We start from the raw sequence: 13,114 nt of genomic DNA, 5'->3' as shown, positions 1-13,114 counted from the left end.
CACCCTACAGCTCCAGGAGTCAGCACAGCGCCTGGTTGGCAACGGCTCAAGCCGTGGTCGTTGACTGAATGAATGGACAGGTCTTAGATATTAGAGTCTTCTCATGGTAGTGTGTTGCTCGTGCTGTCTCAAAGGACTAACTTCCTGAACCGCACGTAAAATCAACTACAGTTATTCTGGGAAGCCTTAGCCGGCCCAGCACCAGCCCCGGGAAAGACTGAAAGTTTTGAAGTGTCATTCCCTAGATCTTTTCTTTCGATTCCATTTTCTCCCCTATTCCAGTATTCCTTCTGCCCTTACCATGCAGTGTTGGGGGATTCCTCCCCATAATTTTCATACCAGTATAGAAGTAGTGACAAGAACAAAACATACAGTCCAGGATATTTTCATGTCATTCTATCTGGAGTTTACATTGACCCTTAAAGCAGTTAGTCTTGAATTTCAACGTGCATCCGAATCTCTTGGGGCTCTTGTTCAAAAGCAGGATTTAGGGGCCCATTCCCAGAGATTCAGACTAAGTGGGTCTGAGTTCAAGGCCACAAATCTTCATTTTTTTTTTTTTTTAAAGATTTTATTTATTTATTTGAGAGAGAGGATGAGAGGAGAGAGAGAGCACATGAGAGGGGGGGAGGGTCAGAGGGAGAAGCAGACTCCCTGCAGAGCAGGGAGCCCGATGCGGGACTTGATCCAGGGAGTCCAGTATCATGACCTGAGCCGAAGGCAGTCGCTTAACCAACTGAGCCACCCAGGCGCCCAACACAAATCTTCATTTTTAACAACAACCCCTCCCACACACCCCATGCAAGTAGCCAGTGAACCACATGATGAAAATCACAAAGACACTGATGGACAATCAACCACCTTTCACCACATCATGTAATTAGATTTAGCCCCATATTTCTCTATTCTACTTTAGGCTAGAGTAGAAAAGTCTGTGATAAACTCATACCCATGACAGAGTTAGGAATTTAATGCCTTAACTTTGGAGAATATTTGCATTTTAAAGAGAATGCCCAAAGAGGGCAATGTTTACCTAAAAGATGTGAAACTCAAAGGGTCCACTTTGAGACATCACCATCGTTGATGAAAATCAGCATTATGGGGGAAGGGGCAGTAAGAAGACACTGTCTTTAATATTCAAGGTACTCCTGTACTTCTGAAGTAAGGGAGACCCTCAGTTACCTGGTTAGAGAGTCTCTATTTCCTTAAGTTTGCTTATACAAAGCTATTTCAAGTGTGGGCTTCATAATCTATTGTTACGTCTTAGGCCACTGGTCAAAATTAATTATGCACTAAAATGTTAAACTCAGTCCACTTTCCTTAACATATCTGCCCCTAGATGGGTGGCCCTGGACACATTTTATCTCCCTGAAACTCCTTTGGTAAATGAGAATAATTACAGCTTCTTCCTTAGGTTGATGTAGTGGTAAGTTACTTATGGAATGTTCCTAATATGTTACTTGCTATATGGTAAGTGCCCACTAATTGTTAGTAATTGGCACCTTGTGGGGGAGGGGCTGGGCACACAGACAAGCAGAAGACAGACCTCTGCCCTCATACAGGTGTGCGCAGGGAGCCAAGCAAGTATGCAGGAGGGCTTCTCAGAGGGAAGAGAGGGAACGGGGCGAAGGATGCTTCAAGGCAGTAACGTAACAGGGGGGTTTTGAAAGATGAATAGGCGCTTTGGGGAGAAGGATAAGGGGTCTGCAGAAGAACATTCTGATAGAAGTAAGAGCTTGTGCAAAGTGATGTGTGCAAAGGCTCAGCTTATTTAAAGGAACTAAAAAAGGAGTTTGGTATAGCTGGACTATAGTTAGCAGGGGTGGGCCTGTGACCGGTGGGGTCACACAGGGCCTCTTGCTCCCATTGGCCACATGTTTGGTTTAATGCTCTGCTATTGTCACCATGGAATTCTTAGTTATTCCTGAACAAGGGGCCCTACATTTTTATTTTACAGTGGGCCCTGCAAATTATGGAGCTGGTCTCAGGAGCAGATATGGTATGTGCTTCATCAGAAAATATAAGTGTGGGATGATGCACAAGTTACTCGTGGGGAAGGAAATACAGGTACTTTTTGGAAGGGAATTCATTTAAAAATTAATGTTGGTCGCAGAAGGAAACTTGAGGATCTCTCTCTCTCCAGCCTTAGAACTCAGCAACAACAGTTGTTGCTGCAGTTAGATCTTTCCAACCATCCATACATATGTACATATACCATGTCAGACGTTGGCTGATGGTGGAGAATTTCTTTTAGCTTAGCTAAGAAAGTGTCAGATGTTTTACTCTTCCAGTGATGACTCCTCCCTGAAAGACTTTTGTGTGCGCTCTCCTGCCAGAATATATGACTTGTTCTAGAATGTTCTCATGACATCCTTGTAGGTGAGTCTCATATTTTTCAGATAAATTTCTAGAAATGGAATTGCTAGATCAAACGGTAAGTGCATTTTTCATTTTGATAGATATTGTTAAATTGTCCTTCAATTTGGTTATATAAATTTACATTCTTCCCAGCAATATATGAGATACCAGATTTGAAGCACAATCTAGTATCAGGATTTTTTATTTGCCAATTTAATAGTGGAATTACATTATTCTATTACTTAATTGCATTTCTGTTATTTAAAAAGAGGTAAAGTATCTTTTCATATATTCAAAAGCCATTTGAATTATTTTTGTCTATGCACTGCCTATTCATATTCTTTGCCCATCTTTCTGTTGATAATTAATCTTTTTAAATTATCTTATGAGTACTCTATAAGTTAAGAATAATACCCCTTGTCCTTAATATAGTTACCAGTTTGTCACTTGCATTTTTGTGCTATGTATGCTGTTTCTCCACAAACAAAATCTTCATTTGTATGTACACAAATTCACCTATCTTTTCTTTCAAGTCGTCTATTTTTCATATTCAGAAAGCCCTTCCCACTCTGAATATAAAGACATCCTCCTGAATTCTCTTCTTGTATCTTTACGGTTTCATTTTTTAAAATATTATCTAAAATGTTGATACAGTTGGAACTTGCTTTAGTGTGATGCATGAGTTAGGGAAACAACTATTTTGGGTCTCTTTTGCAGTCCTGTATTCTGTTCCATTGATCTGCCTACCCATGTGTGACATAAAACTATTTTAGTATTTATGGCTTCTTTAATCTATTTTGATATTTGAAAAGGCTGGTCTCTTCTCATTACCCTTGATTTTCAAAAACTTCCTGGATGTTACCTATTTACTTCTCCATATGAAATTTATGATCCTCCTATCTGGTTCCCTCCACCAAAACCCTGTTGGTGACATGATCAGATCTGACCTTCAGAAAGATCATTCTGGCTACAGTGTGAAGATGCGTGCATGGGGGCAGACCAGCAAGAGATGCCATTTTAGGAGTTCACAAGAGAGATGAGGGTAACTTGGACCAGGATGGTCGCAGCAGAGGTAGAAAGGAAAGAGGATCAAGTGCCAAGGAAGAATAAAAAGTGGCAGGACTTGGTGATGAATGTGATTTGGTAGTTTCAGAAGAGGGAGCTGCTTTTCTAGTCTTGCCTGGAGAAGCTCTGGGATTTAGTCCAGTTCTATAAAGGACCCAATCTGGATCAATCCAAGGATGAAGGGTTAGTTTTGGAGTTGCCCTGAAAATCAGGGTCCTTTTGGGAAAAGACATAGAGCCCTTCTGTAAGGAAATATCATGCGTTCAGATAAGATACCCCAAAGTGAATTGCCTCCCCCCACCATGCCCTATATCAGGAATACCAAACCAGCTTCTAGAGCATTTCACGTGCTGTGGGGTCTACCCAAGGGACAATAGTGTAATATGAGACATTCTATCACAACACTTCTGGGGCCTGCAGATACAACTTGTGGTTAATGAAGAAAAAAATAGGATAGTTCATAAGTTTTCCTTTCTTCAATTCCTCAAAAAGTTAAACATAATTACTCCTAGGTACATACCCAAAAGAATTGGAAGTGGGGACTCCATGAGCTCCTTGCACAATGATGCTCGTAGCAACACTATTCACAATATCCAAAAGGTAGAAACAGCCCAAATGCCCATCAACAGATGCATAAATCAAATGTGGTCTATACATACAATGGAATATTATTCAGCTTTCAAAAAGTAACATTCTGAAACATGCTAGAGCATGGATGAACCTAGAAAGTATTATGCGAAGTGAAATAAGCCAGAAATAAAAGGACAAATACTGTATGATTCCACTTATATCAGGTACGAAGAATAGGCAAATTCATAGAAACAGGAAGTCAAAGAGAGGTTGCCAAGGACCAGGAGGAAAGGGAGAAATGGGGAGTTACCGTGTAACAGAGAGTTTCTGTTTGGGAGGATGAAAAAGTTCTGGGAATAGATAGATAGTAGCTAGGGTTACACAGCACTGAGAACTTGATGCCACTGAATTGCACACTTAAAAATGGTTAAAATGGTAGATACTTATGTCTATTTTACCAAATTAAAAAAGAATATTTTTTTAATGTTTTCTTTTCTTATGAAAGAATGTGTCACCACTGAGACACACTATACTCATGTGATTATGGCTATAAGGTGTATCAGCTCTCTGAGATCTAGGTATTACAGAGCAGGCAATACACTCTCTCACCCAAAACAATGCAAAATATTTTGGGAAACAAACTGTATAGCCCACATCTCCGGAAATCCCCTCCCAAGTAGCTAACCACAAAGGGAGGAAACACAACAGGGTGAAAACAAAAGTTTGCAGCCAAATCTCAAGAGTCCACGTTATTTCATTCGATACTAGGTAAGCGCAGCGCAAGTGTGCACTCAGGAATGATAGGATTGGAGCATTTAAGCTTTCTTTGCCTTAGTCTTTGTTTACCCCATATTTCAGGGATACGCTTGTCCCCAAATATCTTTTGAAGAGAATAGGTCTAAAGCATTCAGTTAAACAGAAGATACTTAAAACTCACTTGACAAATCACCTGAATATTAAGTCACCAGAATCAGGGAGTATCTGTTGAGCTCTGAAGACAGCTGGGAATGAAGCTGAGTTACTGTTGGTCAAACTGATGTTACAAATGACCTCAGGCTAGGGGCACCTGGGTGGCTCAGTCGGTTAAGTGTCTGCCTTCAGCTCAGGTCATGATCTCAGGGTCCTGGGGTTAAGCCCCGCATCGGGCTCCCCACTCAGCGGGGAGTCTGCTTCTCCCTCTGCCCCTCCCCCCTGCTCCTGCGCTTGCTCTCTGTCTCCCTCTCTCTCAAATAAATAAAATCTTTAAAACAAAACAAACAAGACAACAACAACAACAACAAAAATGACCTCAGGCTAGAAGCTATTGAGCTGACAGCACTACTTCCACACACACAAAATATTTCTTCCGGAGATACCCTTAGTGGAATCTGTCATAAAATATAGGAACATCTAAATGGAACAATAAGCAATCCATAGAGTGAACAGTAACCTGCTTTCCAGAAAAAAGAAAAGCCTAATTGGTTAATATTGTACAAATAAGTGGATGTGAATTATTTATAGTGATAAAATTCTTTGGCAGAAATTTTCTAGAAGCAAATTTTTCTAAACACACAGTTTTCATAAGATTAAAGAACGTGCAAAAGTTCAATGTGGGCTCAGTGATAGTAAATGAATCCTCATTCATTGCTGGTAGCAATCAAAAGTATACAGCCACTTTGGAAGAGTTTGGAAAACTTGTGTCCATACAAAAACCTACACACATGCTGGCTAATTGAACATAATAATAAAAAAATAAAAATAAAAATAAATTTTAAAAAACTGCACACGGATGTTTACAGCAGCTTAATTCGTCATTGTCAAAACTTGGAAACAAGCAAGATGTCCTCCCATAGGAGAGTGGGTAAATAAACTGTGGTCCATCCAGACAATGGATTAATATTCAGCACTAAAAAGAAACGAGCTACCAAGCCATGAAAAGACATGGAAGGACCTTAAATGCATATTACTAAGTGAAAGAAGCCAATAGGAAGACACCACATACTGTATGATTCCAATGCTATGACATTCTGGAAAAGGCAAAACTATGGAGACAGTAAAAAAAATCCACAGTTGCCACAGAAGAATAAGTGGAACATGGAGGACTTTTAAGAGCAGTGAAAATACTCTGTATTGTATTATAATGATGGATATATGTCATTACACATTTGTCTAAACCCACAGAATGGATAGCACCAAGAGTGAATTTTAAGGTAAACTATGGACTTTGGGTGCTTATGAAGTGACAAGGGAGATTTCATCAATTCTAACAAATGCATCATTCTGGTGAGTGATGCTGATAATGGGGGAAGCCATATATGTGCTGGGACACGGGGTATACTGGAAATCTTAATTTTGTTGTAGACCTAAAACTGCTCTCGAAATATGAAATTTAAAAATAGTATGAATTGATCATGTCTCCACTTTAAAATAAAGTAAAATAGGGGCACCTGCGTGGCTCAGTCAGTTGAAATGTCCAACTCTTGGTTTTGGTTGGGGGTCATGATCTCGGGGTACTGGGATCAAGCCCCGTGTCTGGCTTCGTGCTCAGAGAGGAGTCCGCTTGTGGATTCTCTCTTTCCCCCTCTCCTTCTGCCCCTCCCCTCTTAAATAAATAAATCTTTCAGAAAAAAAAGAGGGGTGCCTGGGTGGCTCAGTCGGTTAAGAGGTCATGATCTCAGGGCCGTACCAGGGAGTCTGCTTAGGATTCTCTCTCTCTGTCCCTCCCTCTGCATGCACATGCTCTCTCTCTCTCTCTCTCTCTCTCACTCAAATAAATAAATAGATAAATCTTTAAAAGAATAGAAAGTAAAATAATTAAAAACTTTACAAGGTGTTTTGTTAAAGCACCTACAAAAGCTGTTGTGAAGTGAGACATAGTACTTAGAGACAAATTGGCTTCAGTAATGAAGGGGATCAGAATATGGCACACCAAAGTATGCCACTTTGGCGTAATGATTATTTTAAGCTGAAGACATTTTTGAGACTCAGCAGATGGGGGGGGGAGCTTCCTTTGTCTGACTAAAAGCAGCAACTTCTCAGAAATAAGGCTGCCATAAATTCCTCTTCAGAGCTGATCTACTCTGAGAAGGGAGAACATGAATAAAACCTACCCCAAATCCGTTTTCCAGGGCAGTTTTATGACCCTGAAAATGGAAAGACCTCTCGTACCTATATAGAAAACATTATCACAAACCTTCTTATCCTCCTCTTTTTTTCCTAAAACCCATTTGCTTTTCCTAAAGAAACCTATTTGAAAAGTTACAAACCTTTTCTAAGAGTGACTTACTCAACATTTTTGATGCTAACATTTTCTCCCATTTTCATTTGTTTCTACTGTAAATAAAAAAAAAAAAGGGATGTAAAAAAAACCTATTCTTCCCATAAGAAGCCTTTTCTTCCCTCCTCCCTTTCTTCTACTAAATTAGGTATAGAATCTTCCAACTCCAACCATTTAAGAAGCCAGCTGCTTTCTTTGATGGTTCTCTTGTGCATGCAAAATAAACCTTTTCTCCTGTTCATCTGTCTTTTATCAGTGTAATTTGCAGGCCCCAATTACTGAACATAAGAAGGTAGAAGAAACTTTTTCTTCCCCTCCCCTACTGCAAAAAAGGGAATTTGTTGGTTCAGCCAACTGAACTGCTGAAAAGGTAGATATGAGCCAGGCTCAGGATGACCACAACCAGGGACTGGAGCACCACCTATCCTTTCTCCACCTCTCATTTCTCATCCTCAGTGTACCAGTCACTTTTCCCCGCCACCTTACTGGCTTCTTCCACACAGCCAGTGGGGACATGCCCACCAAACAGCTCAGATTTATACCTCCCAGTTTTGCCACCTCACAGCTTGAGACCCTCTTCATCTGGTTGAAGGTCAGAAATTCCCAGGGGGGCGCCTGGGTGGCTCAGTCATTAAGCGTCCGCCTTCGGCTCAAGTCATGATCCCAGGGTTCTGGGATCGAGCCCCGCATTGGGCTCATTGCTCGGCGGGAGGCCTGCTTCTCCCTCTCCCGCTCCCCCTGCTTGTGTTCCCTCTCTAGCTGGCTCTCTCCCTGTCAAATAAATAAATAAAATCTTAAAAAAAAAAAAAAAGAAAGAAATTCCCAGGACTGGCCCAGCTTGGAGAACATGCCTACCTCCAGCCAATCACTGAGTTAAAGAAACAGACTGGTAAGAAACTGGGAGCTCCCACTGAACCACACATTGAGAAGCAGTATTTCTGAGCCAGGAGTTCTACTCTAGGTAGACAAAACAGTAACCACGCACTGCATTGTCTTTCCAAACAGCATTGTGAAGACCTCAGAGACAGCGGCCTCACATGGCTCCCGTGGCATTCTGAATCCTCAATTTTTTGGGCATCCTGAATCCCTGGATTTCTCTGCTAACCAGGTTAGCAGGAGTGGGTGGGGAGCAGTAGCATCCTACCATGAATCGCAGCCAGTCCATCGGGAGCCTTTTTTTAGCTTGTCAACAGTGCTCAACTCCTAGAGGGCTGGACCCTTCTTGATTCTATCTTGCTGGTAATCAGAATTTCTGGGACAATGTTGGCCAATATTCTAGATTCCCATCTTCTTTATCATGTAGCTCCTAAGTCATGTCCCCACTCTGTACTCCCTTGATTCCATGTTATTTGTCTTAGAAACTCAGACCCCCCAACTGAACTGTGCCGTGCTCCTCTTTGGAGTGGATCTTGGATTACCAAATTATCAAATAATGATAATGGGGAGGGACTGAAGATTAGCCCTTGTTTTCCCCCTCCCTGCCCACTGCCAGCTCTGTCTTAATCTCCCCTCTCAGCTTGGTTCCCCTTCTGCTGAGAGCCAACCTGCACTGTTGCCCACAAAAGAACGTAAGACGCTTGTGAAGACTGTGTGACACGCCCTTCAAAGCTTCAGGGAGATAAATTTAGACATAAAACAGGAAGTAAATCTCTATGTGGCTGAGAGTGATCTAAGGGAAATTATTGCCTCAAGATATTTTAAAGCCAAGGTGTGGGGGAGTAGTTCTTAAACGTTCAGGTGGATCAGAATCATCTGGAAGGCTGGTAAGCTACATATTGTTGGTCCCATCCCAGAGTTTCTATTTAGTAGGTTTGGGGTGGGGCCTGAGAATTTGCATTTCTAAAAAGCTGATGCTGTTGGTCCAAGGACCACATTTTGAGAACTACTATGTAGAGGTTCAAGAAGGGGCAAAAAAGCTCTCTGGGCCACAGGGCTCTCATCTGAAAGTGAAGGTGTTGGGCTAGGTCAGCCAAAATGCTCTTTAGGACTGACACCCGGCTTACAGTGTTAAACAGGGGACTACATGGGTATTTGTGCCAAGCTTTTCTCATTACTTATATTACTGAAAATAATTATTGACTACCTATATTAAGGAAATAATTATTGACTACCTATATTAAGATACCATAGGGACGCCTGGGTTAAGTGTCTGCCTTCGGCTCAAGTCATGATCCCAGGGTCCTGGGATCGAGTCCCACATCAGGCTCCTTGCTCAGCGGGAAGCCTGCTTCTCCCTCTGCCTGCCACTCCCCCTGCTTGTGCTCTTTCTCTCTTTGACAAATAAATAAATAAAATCTTTAAAAAAAAAAAGATACCATAAAAATTTCCAGGAATTTAGAAGCTCTGATCTATATACAACAAAACCCCATTAAATAAAATTCATTACTGTCACTTACGAAAAACTTATAGAATATTTTAAGTAAATGACCTTTTACTCATAATGTCAACTAGCCTCCCACAAAAACGTTTCAAAGAAAAGTTTTCACTGAGATGGCTTTACAGAACAAATTAGTAATTAGCATATAAGGCTTAGCATATAACTAATGTTTAAAGGCCTTAAATATGATTTAAGCTGTTGGTCAACTAAACATGTACTTCTCCTCCCCTTTCCTCTAACAAATAAATATTACTTGCATTTTAATTTAATACCGTGTATGTCCATCCTCCTGAAATAGCCATGCTGTTCACAGCATCTAATTTTAGCAAATAACAAATATGGTACAACTTCAACTGTCAGTCATTTAAATATTGCCCCTCTGCCCCACACAAATAAATTGTATTTACATGTTAATTTGCTTAACTCAATCCTGGAGCAGCTGCAATTACCCTCCTTGGCTGGTCTTTGACCACATGCTTTCCTACCTCTGGGACCTAATGCCTTTCTACTCAGAACCTTAGGATTGAAGGAGACTTAGTGTCTAGTCCACTCCCCTAATCTGACCCACCAAATGTGTCTTCAAGGTACCATGTCAAGGAATTCCCAGACTCAGAAGAGACAGCCCACGCAATCAGGAGTTTTGAATCATCACTAACACCTTGTGAAAGTCTGCTGAGGTCCTCCATCAGTCACCCCAGAAAACAGAACAAGTCACCTTTGCAGGCATGGAGTAGAGAGCCAGCACCTTTCTCCCTGAGCGTGTTCACATGCAAAGGTTAATATCATTAACTGAGAATGATCACAGTTGCCACATTTTTAAAAACATATAAGTTATACCATTATTATCCAGGAAATAATCATACCTTCATTGCTCAGATTCCTTTAACTCTCTGGGTCCACCATTCCTAATCCTAGAAGTTTATTTCTCTCTGTTCGTGGCCCATCTCTGGAAAACTAATGAGCTTGACTACATTAACAGTACAGAAATCCTAAGGTTCAACATGTTGTTCTGCCATTTTTTCATGTTTATGTAATTTATCTCTTCAACAAGATCATAGGTTCCTAGAAAACAAAGGTTCTGTTTTATTATTTGTGTCCCTTGTCTGCTGTGCCTGAAGGGATAGCCAGGATCTGGAACCCCAAGTCCCCTTTCCAGTGTTGGGTTGGTTCCCAAGGGCCATATATATGGAAGAGAGGAATGTGATATAGGGGACATTAAAGGCACTTACCACCGCTGGGCCAGTGACCAGCCCAAATGCTGATGGTGGAATTCTGCCATGATGAAATGATACAGATTAATGGGGAACCACTACTTTACCTCAAGGCCTACAGCAGGACTGGCCTCATCTGCTCTTTACATACTTCCTATCTTTAGGGGCCACCCTGATCCCACATTGCCCTTCAGCTGCATGACTAAATCCCCACACCTGGTCTAGTTGGCCTTGGTCCCAAGGACCTAGGGCTGGAGTAAGGCATTCCCAAACAAGATAGCAGCATACAACAGGACCTAATAAACAGAATGAGCCAACATGTATGTAGAAGAACAGAAATACAAATACCACAGAAGATAAAAGTGACAAAAGACTGGCTGAAGGTAAGTCAGGATCACCCAGAGGATGGTGTATGTCTACCATCTCGATGTTCTTTTTAGATAAGCCGGCCAGTTTTTCATGCACCAACAATATAGCCCCTTGATTGGGATACTCCTATCAGCCCTGGCTCTTTGGGTCCCTGGTTGAGCAGGTCAGCTCTGAGTCCCTCCTAAGGAGGGAGGGGAACTCAAAGGGGGATGAGGGGTAGGACGGGGAACACTGCCCATGTTAGAAGCTGTTAGGAGCTAGATGCCTACAAGAAGAATAAAGAGCCTTTCTCTCTCATAAGAGTGAGCCTAATAGATTTTTTTCACCCTTTTCTCCTAAGCCCTCTACTGGTCTTTGCTTCTCCCATTTTTAACATTCTGACTCTGTGGAGGGAAAGAGAAGGAATCAAGTGGCCTTTGGCCCTTCGACTCTCATCAGAAGTCCTTCCTGCACTCTGCCCCTGATTTCATCACTGACAGAAATACTGGTTCTCCCAAGGTGGAATGAAAGGCAGAGATCCTGGGGTGCCCCTAGAGCAAAGGTTCTCACCTTAGCTTGCATATTAGAATCAGATGGGGAATTCAGAAAAAAAATCTCAGTGACCAGGCAGGATCCCCAAGCCAGTGAAATAAGAATCCTGGACGTAAGATCAGATATCAGTGTATTTTAAAACTCCCCAAATGGTTCTAATGTGTAGTCAAGGCTGAGCCTCACTGCCCTGGAGATTAAGCATCCCTTCTTAAGCCTGACTGTACATTAGAATACCCTGAGGGATACATTAAAAGCTACTATTGCCCCATCTGAGACCAATTAAAATTAGAGTCTCTCAGGACTATAGCCCAGGTATCAGTATGTTTTTCAGGTTCCTTGGGTGATTCTTTTTGTGTGTGTATGTGGTAAACTATATATAATATAAATTTACCATTTTTGCCATTTTTAAGCATACAATTTAGTAGCGTGAAGTACATTCACAATGCAATGTTGTGCACTATCAATTTCCAGAACTTTTTCATTATTCCAAACAAAAAGTGTATCCATTAAACAATAATTCCCCATTCTCTTCTCCCCTGCAAGCCCTGGTAACCTCTATTCTACTTACTGTCTCTATGAATTTGTCCCTTTTAGATACCTCAAATAATTGGAATCATATAGTATTTATCCTTTTGTGACTGGTTTATTTCACTTAGTGTAATGCTTTCTAAGTTCATGCATGTTGTAAACATGTGTCAGCATTTCCTTCCTTTTTAAGGCTGGATAATATTGCATTGCACGTACATACCACATTTTGTTTATCCATTCATTTGTTAATGGACATTTGGGCTGTCAACCTTTTGGCTACTGTGAATAATGAGGCTATGAATATTGGTGTACAAGGATCTGATTGAGTGCCTGCTTTCAATTCTTTTGGCTATATACCCAGAAGTGGGATTGCTGGATCATACGGTAATTCTATGTCTAATTTTTTTCCCGTTTCATCGAGATGTAAGTGATACACAGCATAATGATTTGACTTACATATATCATGAAGTGATTGTCACAACAGTTTAGTTAACATCCATCGTCTCATACAGATACAAAAAGATATATGTGGAATGCTTCACAAATTTGCTGTCATCCTCGCTCAGGGGGCATATTAATCTTCTTTGTATCATCCCAATTTTGGTATATGTGCTGCCAAAGTGCACATTTAACTTTTTGATGAACTGCCATGCCCTCATGTGATTCTTTTTTTTTTTTAAGATTTATTTATTTTAGGGGCGCCTGGGTGGCTCAGTTGGTTAAGCGACTGCCCTTGGCTCAGGTCATGATCCTGGAGTCCCGGGATCGAGTTCTGCATCGGGCTCCCTACTCAGGGGGAGTCTGCTTCTCCCTCTGACCCTCCCCCCCATGCTCTCTCTCTCTCTCTCT

General features: G+C 41.3%; 1 non-coding gene across 1 annotated transcript; it reads right to left on the bottom strand.

Moving 5' to 3' along the window:
• Nucleotides 1-12,787: 12,787 nt before the first annotated feature.
• Nucleotides 12,788-12,891, bottom strand: LOC118548163 (U6 spliceosomal RNA). Its single transcript, XR_004923500.1, has one exon. It is a non-coding gene; the product is annotated as a U6 spliceosomal RNA (small nuclear RNA).
• Nucleotides 12,892-13,114: the final 223 nt, after the last annotated feature.

This window comes from Halichoerus grypus, chromosome 13 (genome assembly GCF_964656455.1).
Source record: "Halichoerus grypus chromosome 13, mHalGry1.hap1.1, whole genome shotgun sequence".
In the NCBI taxonomy this organism is placed as follows: Eukaryota; Metazoa; Chordata; class Mammalia; order Carnivora; family Phocidae; genus Halichoerus; species Halichoerus grypus.
This window is presented reverse-complemented; position numbering and strand designations above follow the sequence as displayed.